The sequence below is a fragment of the Rhinoraja longicauda genome, chromosome 43 (assembly GCF_053455715.1).
Source record: "Rhinoraja longicauda isolate Sanriku21f chromosome 43, sRhiLon1.1, whole genome shotgun sequence".
In the NCBI taxonomy this organism is placed as follows: Eukaryota; Metazoa; Chordata; class Chondrichthyes; order Rajiformes; family Arhynchobatidae; genus Rhinoraja; species Rhinoraja longicauda.
Window position 1 is genome coordinate 4068213 of NC_135995.1, and position 16156 is coordinate 4084368.

Consider the following 16156-nt stretch of genomic DNA (forward strand, 5'->3'; position numbering starts at 1 on the left):
ACATTTCAAAAGAGAGTGCCCTAAACTAAGGAGAGAGGTTCAGTCGTATGTCCTGATGGAAGAGGAATAGGGGGGTCAGGGGTTCCCCTCCTTGGGGTTAACAGGACACAAACGGGAACCCCTAGTAAATTTAAAACTCGGACCCCAAGGAGAAGACACAGTGTTTATGGTAGATTCGGGGGCTGAAAGATCAAGTGTGACCAGAATACCTGAAGGGATGGCGACCGGGAAAGGGCATGTGCAGATTTCTGGAGTAGGAGGGAAAGTGATGGCGGCCCCAGAGATAGAAGGAGTAAAAGTCAAATACGAAAATAGGGAGGCGGTGGAAGATTTGATTCTAGTTCCACAGGCTGGAGTAAACTTAATGGGACGGGATCTGCAGATCCAGTTGGGAATAGGAACGGCACCTGTGGAAGGGCGGATAGTGGTCCAATTATATAAACTAAAAGAAGAAGATGAACAGAGGATCAATGATCAGGTCTGGGCTAGGGAAGGAAATAGAGGGGGGCTGAGGATACCACCCCTCCGGATATCCCTCCGGGAAGGGTATGACGTGGTGCGAGTCAGGCAATACCCTATCTCCATCGAGGGCCGAAAGGGACTCCAGCCAATCATTGAAAATCTATTGAAGGAGGGAGTATTGGAAAGTTGCATGTCCCCTTATAATACCCCTATCTTACCCGTACGAAAGACAGACGGAACATTCCGGCTTGTACAGGACCTCCGAGAACTAAATAAGGTGGTCCGGACTAGGTATCCGGTGGTCCCTAACCCAAACACGATTATGGGACGGATACCCCCCAGTCACAATTGGTTCAGTGTCGTGGATCTAAAAGATGCATTCTGGAGTTGTCCCTTGGATGAGGGGAGCCGAGACTTGTTCGCTTTTGAATGGGAAAACCCAGGAACGGGTAGAAAGCAACAGTATCGCTGGAAAGTACTTCCTCAGGGATTTACTGAATCTCCAAACCTGTTCGGTCAAATCTTGGAACAGGTGTTAGAGGAATACCCGTGTGTCCCCCGGATCCAGCTCCTGCAGTATGTGGATGACCTCCTGATCTCTGGAGAGGGAGAAGGGGAGGTGCGGGATGCCACTATAATATTACTAAATTTCCTGGGAGAGAAGGGACTAAGGGTATCGAGGAATAAACTCCAGTTTGTGGAACAAGAGGTGAAGTACCTGGGCCACCTAATTAGTGGGGGAAAGCAAAGAATAAATCCTGAAAGAATCGCAGGAATCACAGGCTTGCCGATGCCTCGGAATAAAAAGGAAATCAGAAAATTTCTGGGGCTAATTGGGTACTGTAGACTCTGGATCGATGACTATGCCAGACAAGTCCGCTTCTTGCATAACAGGCTAGGAGATGAGAAAGATAAGGTGGAATGGGACCCGAAAGAACAACAGGATTTCCATCAGCTAAGGAATAGCTTGATAACCGCTCCTGCTTTAGCCCTGCCATCAATAGGCCAGCCCTACCATCTGTTTGTAAATGTGGAGGATGGGATAGCCCTCGGGGTATTGACTCAGAGGAGGGGGGGAAGCCGGCAGCCTGTGGCATTCTTATCAAAAACATTGGACCCAGTGTCACGAGGATGGCCTGTCTGTATACAGGCAGTGGCAGCCACAGCGGTCCTAGTAGAGGAGAGCAGGAAATTGACCTTTGGGGGGGTTTTGGTGGTCTCCACCCCACATACGGTGAGAACAATATTGGCACAGAAGTCTCAGAGGTGGTTGACAGACTCAAGGATATTAAAGTATGAAGCTATCCTGATGGAAAAGGATGATTTGACCCTAATTACGGACAAAAACTTGAACCCATCTCAGTTTTTGTACCCGCCCGAAGAAAAAGAAAAAGAGACAGAGAAGCCAGAACATGATTGTAGCGAAATAATAGAATTAGAGACCAAGAGTAGGGAGGACCTGGGGGAACAGCCTCTGGCTGAGGGAGGTCGATGGTTTATAGATGGGTCATCTCGGTGCATAGATGGGAAAAGACACAGTGGATACGCCATAATTGACGGGAATACATTAAGTGAAATAGAGGCTGGACGATTACCTGGGAGCTGGTCAGCCCAGTCCTGTGAGCTCTATGCCCTGATGCGGGCATTGGAGTTACTCGAAGGCCAAGAAGGCACCATATATACTGATTCGAAATATGCTTTTGGGGTGGTGCATACTTTGGAAAGATTTGGAAGGAAAGGGGAATGATAATAGCAAGAGGAAAGGAGTTAGCACATGAACAGTTGATTGAAAAAACCTTGGAATCATTAGCAAAGCCAGAGCAAATAGCAGTAGTACATGTGGCGGGACACCAGAAGGGAAATTCTCTAGAGGCCCGGACGAAATGGCAAAATGGGCGGCTTTACAGGGGACAGTAAAGATGATGTCTCTGATACCTCTCAGGGAAAGGATGGAGAAGATACCCGTGTTTTCCGAATTCGAGATAGGTAGGATGAATGAGTTGGGAGCAAAAATAGCAAAAGATGGACGGTGGTGGACGCCGGATGGGAAGCAACTGCTACATAAGGAGGTTATCAGAGAATTATTGGGGAGATTACATTCCCAGTCACACTGGGGGGCTCAGGCATTATGTGATACCCTTTTACGTATGTATGCTTGTAGGGGAATATATTCTCTGGCTAAACAAGCAGTCTCAAGCTGTGTCATCTGTCAGAAGATAAATAAGAAAGTGATGAGGGCAATACCGGGAGGAGGTCAACAGTTAGCCATCAGACCATTCCAGAGAGTACAGGTAGATTTTACTGAACTCCCTGGGGTGCAGAAATGTAAATACCTCCTAGTGGTAGTGGATCACTTTACTCGTTGGGTGGAAGCATTTCCCACAGTAAATGCCACTTCACAGGTGGTAGCCAAAATTCTATTGGAACAAATAATCCCGCGGTATGGAATCATCGAATCTCTCGATTCAGATCGAGGAACCCATTTCGCATCAAAAGCCCATTTGCTCATTTGTGATGCCCTGGGGATAAAATGGAAGTTGCATACTCCCTGGCACCCGCAGAGTTCGGGAATGGTGGAGAGTATGAATGGCACCCTAAAGACACAAATTACCAAACTAATGGAGGAGACTAGACTACCTTGGACTATGTGCTTGCCGATAGCCTTGCTTAGAATTCGAACCGCCCCACGAAAGGATATAGCAGAATCCCCCTACGAAATGTTGTTTGGGTTACCTTATTTGGGAAAGATAGAAGGAATACCCACCTTAGAGGGAAGTGATGTTTTCTTAAGGAACTATGTACTGGCAGTATCTCGTTCTATTACAGAATTAAAAACCATGGGGCTGCTGGCACAGAGTCCCCCTCTCGACTTTCCAATCCATTCTGTGAAGGCGGGAGACTGGGTTCTTGTGAAATCGTGGAAGGAGGAGAAGTTGCAACCCCGTTGGACTGGTCCGTATTTGGTATTGTTGACCACGGAGATGGCAGTGCGGACGAAAGAGAAAGGGTGGACACACGCAGCGCGAATAAAGGGACCAGTGGAACCTCCGGCTGAGGAGGACTGGACAGTAAGGCAAGGGAGGAAACCACTGACTCTGATCTTTGAGAAAGAACGATTGAACTAGAAGATTACAATGCAGTGCGTGGCACTGGTGCTCATGATGGTTGCCACTATAAGTAAATGCATGGACAGCTGTCATAAATGTTACAGCCCCATCAGGTATGGCGGACAAATCATAAGGTCTTTTACCTATTATTCCGATGCGCCTGACGCATGTTATACCTTTAGGGCCAAGACCAGCTGTAAGGAGGGGGGGTAGAATACTACCTAGTGCAGAATTTGGGATACTCAGGGACAAGGATAGGTAGCATCTGCCCCAAAGGAGAGAGATGGTTTTGCTTATGGAAAGCCGGACAATGGGGGATGGGGTCCCGGTTGGGGAAGGAACATCTAGACAGGCAAAAGGAAATCCTAATAAAATGGCTATGAGCAAAAGGGACAACCCGACCAGCCCCACCAGCCCCAACTAAGGGACCTCAAGTACATGTATCCTTGTATGAAGAGATACAGAAGCAGATAGAAATTCCTGAATTGGGAGGGAATCTCTTTGTGGACCTGGCTACCAGGATTGCTCAGACGCTAAATGTCAAGGACTGCTGGGTTTGTGGAGGACCTCTTATGAGTTCTCAATGGCCTTGGAGGGGATCAACTGTCGAAGTGGGGGTCCTATTTGGGTGGAACATCACGAAAGGGAGAGATCGGGGGCCCCAGGAATGGCTATTGACTGACGCTCCAATAGGGACGGAATGTATAGCTCGACCAAAGACTCAGGGGAGAGAAGAAGTAGGCATTAGTCCTTGTCAATGCATCTTAACCTTGTGGGTGAACCAGACACGGACCTGGTGGCCTGAGGAACCTAAATAGTATCTGGCCAAAGAAGACTGGGGAAATTGTACAAACATCACCCCAGTCAGAGATAAAACAGGCAACGAAAGCCGAGTCTGGAACTGCACAGGGAACAACCCATATCAGGGGTTACCAGTTTTACGGGACCTCTGGGAGAGGGACACGGTCAGTGGACCTGCTCCAGAGGGATTACTCTGGATCTGTGGACATAAGGCCTACTCAATACTTCCGGGAAAATGGAGTGGAACGTGTTTCATTGGGTTAGTGCAGCCGGGATTCTTTTTATTGCCAGCCGGGGGAAGACGAATGCTGGGCACTCCAGTGTTTGATGACCTACAAAGGGAAAAAAGAGAGTTGGAGATAGGAACCTGGGAGGATGATGAGTGGCCTCCGGCCTGAATCATTTCATATTATGGGCCAGCCACCTGGCTCAGGATGGTTCCTGGGGATATCGTACCCCGGTGTACATGCTAAACCGGATAATACGCTTACAGGCTGTATTGGAGGTGATCACTAATCGAACAGCTGCCGCACTATAGATGTTGGCAAAGCAGCAAATGCAGATGAGAACAGCAATATACCAAAATCGATTGGCCCTAGACTACCTCCTAGTCGAAGAAGGAGGGGTATGTGGGAAATTCAACCTCTCTAATTGTTGCCTGAATATTGACAATAACGGACAGGCAGTAATGGACATATCCGAAGGTATCCGGAAATTGGCGCATGTTCCAGTGCAAAACTGGAACTCAATTATGGGCATTGGATGGTGGGATTCCCTCCTGGGAGGGTCATGGTGGAGAACGGTGGCACAGGTGATCTTATGTGCACTGGCTGGGCTGATCTTTATTCCCTGTTGTGTACCTTGTCTTAGGGAGCTCATAACTAGGAGCATAAGTCAGATGCAGGCTGTAGCAGTGCCAATGGGGACAAGAGGGGAGGTGCAGAGAATCATGATAATGCAGCCAGGGAAGGTTCTGGATTCCCAGAGTAAGGAAATTAGGAGAATGCTACATCAATTGGAGACAAAGGAGTTTGAAAATGGGGTTTAATCAGGGCACGAATGACGTTGGGCGGAAGAGGAAGGAGGTGCTACAGCGGGAGTTTAGAGAGTTGGGAAAAACACTGAGAAGTAGGACGTCGAAGGTGGTTATCTCTGGACTGCTACCGGTACCTCGTGCTGGTGAGGCCAGGAGCAGAGAGATAGAGGGTATGAATTTATGGCTGAGGGGCTGGTGCAGAGAGCAGGGATTTAGATTTCTGGACCACTGGGATCTCTTCTGGGCTAGGGGTGACTTGTACAAAAGGGACGGGTTGCATCTTAACAGCAGGGGGACAAACATTCTGGCAGGCAGCTTTGCTAGTGTGACACCTGTGGCTTTAAACTAAGTAGTGGGGGGGAGGGGTTAACAAATTGTGAATATGAAGATGAGGTAAAAGGGAATACAGGAGATATTGCAAAAGACTCTCGGAAGAATGGGAACAGAAATTCTAGAGGGGAAAAGAAATTAAGGGCAGGGCCAATTGTGAACGATGTGAGAGGGGAGGTAAATACAGAAGTTAAAGTGTTGTACTTAAATGCGCGTAGTATAAAAAATAAAGTGGATGAGCTTGAGGCTCAGTTAGTCATGGGCAAGTATGATGTTGTAGGGATCACTGAGACATGGCTACAAGAGGACCAGGGCTGGGAACTGAATATTCAGGGGTACACAACGTATAGAAAAGACAGACAGGTGGGCAGAGGGGGTGGGGTTGCTCTGATGGTAAGGAATGATATTCATTCCCTTGCAAGGGGTGACATAGAATCAGGAGATGTTGAATCAGTATGGATAGAAATGAGAAATTGTAAGGGTAAAAAGACCCTAATGGGAGTTATCTATAGGCCCCCAAACAGTAGCCTCGACATAGGGTGCAAGTTGAATCAGGAGATAAAATTGGCGTGTCAAAAATGTAATGCTACGGTGGTTATGGGAGATTTCAACATGCAGGTAGACTGGGAAAATCAGGTTGGAAATGGACCCCAGGAAAGAGAGTTTGTAGAGTGCCTTCGAGATGGATTCTTAGAACAGCTTGTACTGGAGCCTACCAGGGAGAAGGCAATTCTGGATTTAGTGTTGTGTAATGATCCTGATCTGATAAGGGGACTAGAGGTAAAAGAGCCATTAGGAGGCAGTGATCACAACATGATAAGTTTTACTCTGCAAATGGAAAGGCAGAAGGGAAAATCGGAAGTGTCGGTATTACAGTATATCAAAGGGGATTACAGAGGCATGAGGCAGGAGCTGGCCAAAATTGACTGGAAGGAGGCCCTAGCAGGGAAGACGGTAGAACAGCAATGGCAGGTATTCCTGGGAATAATGCAGAGGTTGCAGGATCAATTTATTCCAAAGAGGTGGAAAGACTCTAAGGGGAGTAAGAGACACCTGTGGCTGACAAGGGAAGTCAGGGACAGCATAAAAATTAAGGAGAGGAAGTATAACATAGCAAAGAAGAGTGGGAAGACAGAGGATTGGGACTCTTTTAAAGAGCAACAAAAGTTAACTAAAAAGGCAATACGGGGAGAAAAGATGAGGTACGAGGGTAAACTAGCCAATAATATAAAGGAGGATAGCAAAAGTTTTTTTAGGTACGTGAAGAGGAAAAAAATAGTCAAGGCAAATGTGGGTCCCTTGAAGACAGAAGCAGGGGAATTTATTATGGGGAACAAAGAAATGGCAGACGAGTTAAACCGTTACTTTGGATCTGTCTTCACTGAGGACGATACACACAATCTCCCAAATGTTCTAGGGGCCGGAGAACCTAGGGTGATGGAGGAACTGAAGGAAATCCACATTAGGCAGGAAATGGTTTTGGGTAGACTGATGGGACTGAAGGCTGATAAATCCCCAGGGCCTGATGGTCTGCATCCCAGAGTACTTAAGGAGGTGGCTCTAGAAATAGTGGAAGCATTGGAGATCATTTTTCAATGTTCTATAGATTCAGGATCAGTTCCTGTGGATTGGAGGATAGCAAATGTTATCCCACTTTTTAAGAAAGGAGGGAGAGAGAAAACGGGTAATTATAGACCAGTTAGTCTGACATCAGTGGTGGGGAAGATGCTGGAGTCAATTATAAAAGACGAAATTGCTGAGCATTTGGATAGCAGTAACGGGATCATTCCGAATCAGCATGGATTTACGAAGGGGAAATCATGCTTGACAAATCTACTGGAATTTTTTGAGGATGTAACTAGGAAAATTGACAAGGGAGAGTCAGTGGATGTGGTGTACCTCGACTTTCAGAAAGCCTTCGACAAGGTCCCACATAGGAGATTAGTGGGCAAAATTAGGGCACATGGTATTGGGGGTAGGGTACTGACATGGATAGAAAATTGGTTGACAGACAGAAAGCAAAGAGTGGGGATAAATGGGTCCCTTTCGGAATGGCAGGCAGTGACCAGTGGGGTACTGCAAGGTTCGGTGCTGGGACCCCAGCTATTTACGATATACATTAATGACTTAGACGAAGGGATTAAAAGTACCATTAGCAAATTTGCAGATGATACTAAGTTGGGGGGTAGTGTGAATTGTGAGGAAGATGCAATAAGGCTGCAGGGTGACTTGGACAGGTTGTGTGAGTGGGCGGATACATGGCAGATGCAGTTTAATGTAGATAAGTGTGAGGTTATTCACTTTGGAAGTAAGAATAGAAAGGCAGATTATTATCTGAATGGTGTCAAGTTAGGAGGAGGGGGAGTTCAGTTGTACCGGGCCCTGGTGAGACTGCACCTGGAGTACTGTGTGCAGTTTTGGTCTCCAAATTTGAGGAAGGATATTCTTGCTATGGAGGGCGTGCAGCGTAGGTTCACTAGGTTAATTCCCGGAATGGCGGGACTGTCGTATGTTGAAAGGCTGGAGCGATTGGGCTTGTATATACTGGAATTTAGAAGGATGAGGGGGGATCTTATTGAAACATATAAGATAATTAGGGGATTGGACACATTAGAGGCAGATAACATGTTCCCAATGTTGGGGGAGTCCAGAACAAGGGGCCACAGTTTAAGAATAAGGGGTAGGCCATTTAGAACGGAGATGAAGAAGAACTTTTTCAGTCAGAGAGTGGTGAAGGTGTGGAATTCTCTGCCTCAGAAGGCAGTGGAGGCCAGTTCGTTGGATGCTTTCAAGAGAGAGCTGGATAGAGCTCTTAAGGATAGCGGAGTGAGGGGGTATGGGGAGAAGGCAGGAACGGGGTACTGATTGAGAGTGATCAGCCATGATCGCATTGAATGGCGGTGCTGGCTCGAAGGGCTGAATGGCCTACTCCTGCACCTATTGTCTATTGTCTATTGTCTATTGTAAAAGAAAAAGGATGGATTGTGTGAAACAGGATGATTAAACCACCAGGGACAGGATGGTTGAACTACTACTCTACCAAGGACAGGGCTATTAAACCGCCAGGGACAGAATGATTGAAGTACCACTCAACCAAGGACAGGGCTATTGAACCGTCAGGGACAGTATGGTTGAACTACCACTCAACCAGGGACAGGGCTATTAAACCGTCAGGGACAGGGTGATTGAACTACCACCGAGTCCGTTGGGGCACTGATAATGTGGTACAGGGATAGAGGCAGGCTGGACAAAGGGCCGTAAATTTAGGAGAGTGTCTAAGCAGCAGGGATGGGTTGAAATGGGTCATGAAGGTAACTAAGGGTCATGTGGATAACTGCTGCGCTTGCTCAATGAGGTAAATGAATATTGCAAATACGCCCCCGATCGGGGAACTGCCAATTGCCATGCACATACAATGTATGATCTGGGGGGGGTACCCGGGGCGGTACAGAAGATTGTGCACCTCAGCGCTCTGATTGGAAGGAGCCCGAAGGGGAGGGGGATTCAGCAAAAGGGAGGGAGAAGGCACTGTCTTTGTCTCGGTGTGTCTCGGTTTGGAGAGGCACCCGGCTCTGCAGACTCGTGAATAAACTTGTCTTGTTTCCACGACTTTGTCTCTGGCATCGTGATTGTGAGCACTTATGGCGAGTCCGAAAACTTGTTGGTTGTAAAGGAAGTTTATTGCAGCCGCAATATTCGAATACAGAGTTAAACAACAAGGTAAAGGACAACCATCAAAAACTTACTGTCTTCTTCGAAGACTTCGCCGAACTCCTATTTCGGGCGCCAAACGCGCACATGACATCGCTGGCCAATCAGCGATGTCGCTCCCTGGACCAATCCCCATGGTCGCGTTCACACGTGACCTCGCTGGCCAATCCGAGGGTTCGACGACCTGGACCATTCTCTATGGTCGCTACATGACCCCCCCCCAGAACCCGAGGTGCGGAACCTAGCAGGGAGCCGGATTTCGCGACCATAACGAGTACGGAGAGGGACAGCCTGAACCACAGGAGCCGGGGGTTCCGGACTTGGCGGAACCGCCGGAACGGGAGGTCCTGGAGGAACTACCGGAACGGGGGGTCCTGGAGGAACTGCCGGAACGGGGGGTCCTGGAGGAACTGTCGGAACGGGGGGTCCTGGAGGGACTGTCGGAACGGGGGGTCCTGGACTGAGCGGAACTAACGGAGGTCGGCCTCTCCTAGGGGTTTGACCGACCAGGACTGGTTGATCCGGATCCAAATGTGCAGGTTTGAGCCGGGACACCGAGACGAGCTCACTCTTGCCGCACATGTCTAAGGTGAAGGTAACTGTTCCCTTACGCAAAACCCGGAACGGCCCTTGATAGACCCTCTGCAACGGGGCGCGATGGGAATCTTTTCGCAGAAAAACGAACTCACAGTCCTTCAGGGAAGGCGGTTCATGTACCATGGGACACCCATGACGTGAAGTCGGAACTGGAGCCAGGGAGCCCACCCGTTCCCGGAGAGATGCTAACACTGATGGGACTGTAGGCAGCTGGTCTGAAGGGTCCGGAAACAGGTCTCCGGGTACTCGAAGTGTCGAGCGGATGACGCACCGAGATCTAGCTTAGGAGCAGTCCGGATGCCCAAAAGAACCCAAGGGAGCTGGTCTACCCAGTCCGGGCCTTCAAGCCTTGCACTGAGGGACGCCTTAAGTTGGCGGTGGAACCTTTCTACGAGTCCATTTGCCTGGGGGTGATATGCAGTAGTGGGTTGTAACTTGGACCCGTACAGTTCTGCGAGCGCGGCCCAGAGGGACGAAGTGAATTGTGGGCCTCTGTCAGTGGTAATAACTGCCGGGACCCCGAAACGAGCTACCCAATGAAGGGCCAAAGTCCTAGCACAAGACGCTGACGAAATATCAGACAATGGGAAAGCCTCTGGCCACCGGGTGAACCGATCCACCACCGTGAGGAGGTGGGTGTAGCCCCGGGAGGAAGGCAAAGGACCGACCAAATCCACGTGGATGTGGAAAAAACGAACAGCCGGGACCTCGAAATCCTGTACGGGGGGCTGGACATGGCGCTGGACTTTAGCGGTCTGACAGGGAACGCAGGAACGTGCCCAACCCGCTACCTGTTTCCGTAGGCCATGCCAGACAAACCGAGCTGCTACCAAGGCAGAGGTGGAGCGGATGGACGGGTGCGCCAGCCCATGAATGGCATCGAAAACCCGGCGCTGAAGGGAGGGCGGTACTACCGGCCTGGGACGGGGAAGAGAAACATCGCACCAGACTTTTGTGCCTTCCGACCCACAAGCTACCTGGGCCAACTTCAATCCCGAAGTGGTGGACCGGTATGCCGAAACGGTATCCGCTAGAAGCTGTGCCTTCGCAAGCTCCTGGGGATCCACTTCGCAGTCCACCGCCGAAATAGGGGGGAAAGCGGGTCTAGACAGGGCGTCAGCAACGGCATTAAGCTTACCCGCGACATGACGGACATCGGTGGTAAATTCGGAGATAGCAGTCAGGTGCCGCTGCTGGCGGGCCGACCATGGGTCAGACAATTTCAAAAAAGCAAATGTTAATGGTTTGTGGTCCATAAAGGCCACAAATGGGCGGCCCTCGAGGAAGTACCTGAAATGACGAACAGCTAAATAGAGAGCCAGAAGCTCTCGGTCAAATGCGCTATACTTCAGCTCGGCCGAATTTAGTTGCCGGCTGAAAAACGTTAAAGGCTGCCAACGGCCACCGACCTGCTGCTCCAGAACCCCGCCCACCGCCACGTCAGAGGCGTCAACCGTCAGGGCCGTGGGGGCGGAGGGGCTCGGATGGACCAACATGGTGGCGTCTGCCAAGGCTGCCTTAGCTGCTGTAAAAGCCGCCTCTGCGGTCGGGGACCATATCAACTCTACCGGATTCCCTGCCAGGCATTGGAAAAGCGGGCGCATGACTCGCGCAGCTGCCGGAACGAACCTATGGTAGAAATTGACCATGCCTACGAACTCCTGTAGCACTTTTACTGTGGTGGGCCTGGGAAATGCCCGGATAGCCTCCACCTTCTCGGGCAAAGGGGAGGCGCCGGCAGGGGTAATTCTGTGCCCTAGAAAATCAAGAGCAGGAAGGCCGAATTGACATTTGGAGGGTTGGATAATTAGCCCGTGGTCTTGGAGCCGCTGAAACACGGTCCGCAAGTGGGCCTGGTGTTCCTGCACTGAGGGGCTGGCGACCAGGATGTCGTCTAAATAAATAAACAAAAAGGGTAAACCCCGGCCCACGCGGTCCATCAGTCGTTGGAAAGCCTGTGCCGCGTTCTTTAAAGCGAAAGGCATACGCAACCATTCAAACAACCCGAACGGAGTAATCGTTGCAGTTTTCTGTATGTCCTCCGGTCGCACCGGGATCTGGTGGTATCCTCGCACCAAATCGATTTTGGAAAACACCACCGCTCCTTCCAGCCCAGATGAAAAGTCCTGTAGGTGCGGTATGGGGTAGCGATCAGCCGTGGTGACAGCATTGAGACGCCGATAATCGCCACATGGTCTCCACCTCCCAGATGCCTTGGAGACCATATGTAACGGCGAGGCCCACGGGCTGTCAGACTGACGGACAATTCCCATTTCCTCCATCTTCCTGAACTCCGCCCGTGCCACCACCAGTTTGTCTGGCGGTAGTCTCATGGCCCGAGCGAAAACGGGAGGGCCTTCGGTGCGGATGTGATGGACCACGCCGTGCTTGGCCGAAGGCGTGTCAAAACGTTGAATGAGCAGCTCTGGAAACTCTGCCAGAATCTCAGCATACGAGTCGGGGGCCGCGACGACGGCCTGGACAGTAGGGCTGGGCGAGGAGGCGATTGTCGGAGCGACGTGCTCATCTTCGGCGGAGGGTCGGAGGTCGTTACCGCGGACATCAGGAACCAGTGAAAAAGCCCAGAGAAAATCTGCGCCCAGGATCGCTTGTTTGACGTCGGCTATGATGAATGGCCAATCGTACGTGCGGAGGCCTAACACAAGGGACATCTTCCGTATACCGAAAGTGCGAATTGGGCTGCCATTAACCGCGATGAGGGTGGGACCTGTCTTACCCGATCTGGTTTCGAGGTCGGTCGGCGGCACTATGCTGACGATGGCTCCCGTGTCCACCAAAAATGCTGTGTCCGTGAATCGATCATGGACATAGAGGCGCCGGTTCTGGCCAATCGTAACTGCCCCTATGTACGATCGGCCGAGGCATTTCCCGCGAAGGTACAAGGCAAGCGGCAGTTGCGGGATTCGCTACCCCATCGTAGGTGATAATAGCACCAGCCGCGCTTGTGCGGATCTTTTTGGCGGGCTTTCGGAGAATTGGCGGGAGACGTGGCGCCATCTTGCCGTCGCTGTGGCGTGGTCACTGATGTCGAGACCTTGTTGATCGAACCGCTTGCCTTGTTTTTTGCCGTTATGAGCGCGTCCGCTCTCGCTGCATATGTTTCGGGGTCCTTAAAAGAACAATCCGTGAGCAGCAGTCGGACATCCTCAGGAAGTCTCTCGCGGAATGCCTGTTCGAACATAGGGCAATCCGTATGCTCACCGGCTAGCATCATCATTTCGGACATGAGGACGAAAGGCAGTTGGTCTCCAAGATCCGGTAGGTGCAGAAGTCTTGCCGCACCACCATGCTTATTAAACCCGAAGATTCGCAGTAATACTTTCTTCATGGCCTCGTACTTGCTTTCCGCAGGTGGATTTACGATGAACCGCATCACACGCTTGGATGTGTCCGGCGATAGAGCGCTGACGAGGTAGTAGTACATCGTGGATTCGTCCGATATCTTCTTTATGTGAAATTGAGCTTCGGTGTGGATAAACCAAGCTTGCGGTGCGTGCGTCCAAAACAACGGAAGGTGAACGCTTTCCGCGCTTAACTCCGGTGTGCCCGGCGCGGTCATCGTCAACGAGGCGTCGGGTTCCTGCTTAGTCGGTGATCGTCCAGATCACGTCGGGGTCACCAATATGGCGAGTCCGAAAACTTGTTGGTTGTAAAGGACGTTTATTGCAGCCGCAATATTCGAATACAGAGTTAAACAACAAGGTAAAGGGCAACCATCAAAAACTTACTGTCTTCTTCGAAGACTTCGCCGAACTCCTATTTCGGGCACCAAACGCGCACATGACATCGCTGGCCAATCAGCGATGTCGCTCCCTGGACCAATCCCCATGGTCGCGTTCACACGTGACCTCGCTGGCCAATCCGAGGGTTCGACGACCTGGACCATTCTCTATGGTCGCTACACACTCACATTTACATCTCACAGTCGAGGAGGGGTTTAGTCGAGGCGAGGGGTTTAGTCGAGGCAAGGGGTTTTATACTGGACTCGCCGAATGTCCCTATCCGGCTATCTAGCAAGCTAAACAATTGACCCAATAAAGACCAGTAGAGACGAGCTGTCGTTTGATGCTTTACTGAATTCAAATGTGAAACTGTAACGTTTAGGCACAAAAAGAAATAACATAGGGTTTAGTTACATTATACGTTTAGTATAGGAACATATAAAGATGATGTCACTAAACATAATTACTTACAGACATTGCGTCTAACAAACTCTGTGACGAAGGATGGCAGCAGATTACACACAGATGAATCACAGTCTCCACCATGAGGTTATCCCTTTCTGACCTGCACTTCCTGTTTATGACAACATCCTGTCTATTGTAGCGACCATAGGGATTGGTCCTGACAGTCGAACCCTCGGATTGGCCAGCAAGGTCACATGGTGGTGCGACCATAGGGATTGGTCCTGAGAGTCGAACCCGCTGATTGGCCAGCTAGGTCAGGTAGTGGTTTTGGAGCCCAAAAACCAGGCAGTGGGAAGAGAACTTCGATGTGAACAGTTTGAGTTAATGGTTGTCTGTAATCTCGTTTGTTATCCTTTGTAATTGAATATTGCTGCTGCAATAAACTTCTTTAACAAAGTACAAGCCTCCAGACTCGCCATACTAATCCCTTAACGATCTTATATGTTTCACTAAGATCCCTCTCATCCTTCTAAATTCCAGAGTATACAAGCCTAGTCTTTCAACATACGACAGTCCCGCCATTCCGGGGGATTAACCTGGTGAACCTACGCTGCATGCCCTCAATAGCAAGAATGTCCTTCCTCAAATTTGGGGACCAAAACTGCACACAGTACTCCAGGTGTGGTCTCACTAGGGCCCTGTACAACTGCAGAACTCCCCCTTCTCCTGTTACTCTCAATCCCCCTCTCTCTGGGTACTGTTACTTTCACTACCCCTCTCTCTGTGTACTGTTACTTTCCCTCTGTGTACTGTTACTCACTCCCCCTCTCCTCCTGTACTGTTATTGTGGGAAGAACTGACCTGTTGTGTCTTGTGATGAACATGGGTACTGTGGGAATAGAGCGGCACGGTGGCGCGGCAGTAGAGTTGCTGCCTCACAGCTTACTTCTGCGGCGAGGAAGAGACCGTGTACCATTTGTACTTACAGTATGAGAGGTTGCAGCCCGTGTTCGAGTGTCTAAAGGGGCTGCTCCCCAAGTTTTGGCTCCATTTTAGTCCTGTGCTCCTGATTTTTGGGCACCCGGTACAGAAGGGGGTTGGGTCGGGAGGGACAGTGGGGTCTCCCTGTCGGTCTGCTCCTGGGCCTGGCCAAGATGGCCATTTGCGGGTCCAGGCAGCGGGTAGTCGACGGCCGCACCGGGGTCGGCTGCCTGCCCCTCTTCCGGGCCAACGTCCGTGCCCGCGTGTCCCTGGAGAGGGAAAACGTGGTGTCCATGGGGCCGCTGGAGGCCTTCCGTGAACGCTGGTCGCCGCGGGACGTTGAGTGTATTATTGATAAAGTTGGCGATGTATTCGTTTGATGTTTGTTTGTTTGTAAACTGCCAATATCGGCAGCCTTTGATCGTGTTACCCTTTTGTATGTTTGTTTTGTTTTCTGAATAAAAGCTTTTGTATATATTTTAAAAAAGAGACCCGGGTTTGATCCTGACTACGGATGCTGTCTGTACGGGGTTTATACGCTATCTCCGTGACCGCGTGGGTTTTCTCCGGGTGCTCCGGTTTCCTCCCACACTCCAAAAACGTGCAGGTTTGTAGGTTAATTGGCTGCAGTAAATTGTCCCTCATGGTGTAGGATAGTGATTGTGTGTGGGGTGATACATGGTGATCGCTGGTCAGCGTGGGCTCGTTGAGATAAAGGGCCTGTTTCCACGCTCCATCTCTAAAGCCTAAAATAAAGATGTCTTAATTCCAGTGAAGTTTCCTATCAGTGCAAGACTATACTGTTTAAATGTTGGGATAGTCCCTGCCTCAACTACCTCCTCTGACAGCTTGTTCCATCCGTGGGCTGAATGGCCTAATTCTGCTCCTATCATTTATGATCTTCGTCAGCTTGACGGCAGCTGAATCCAATCCCCTCCATTAGAGTCGGAAGACGGGTCCAGACCCGAAACATTGCCTATCCA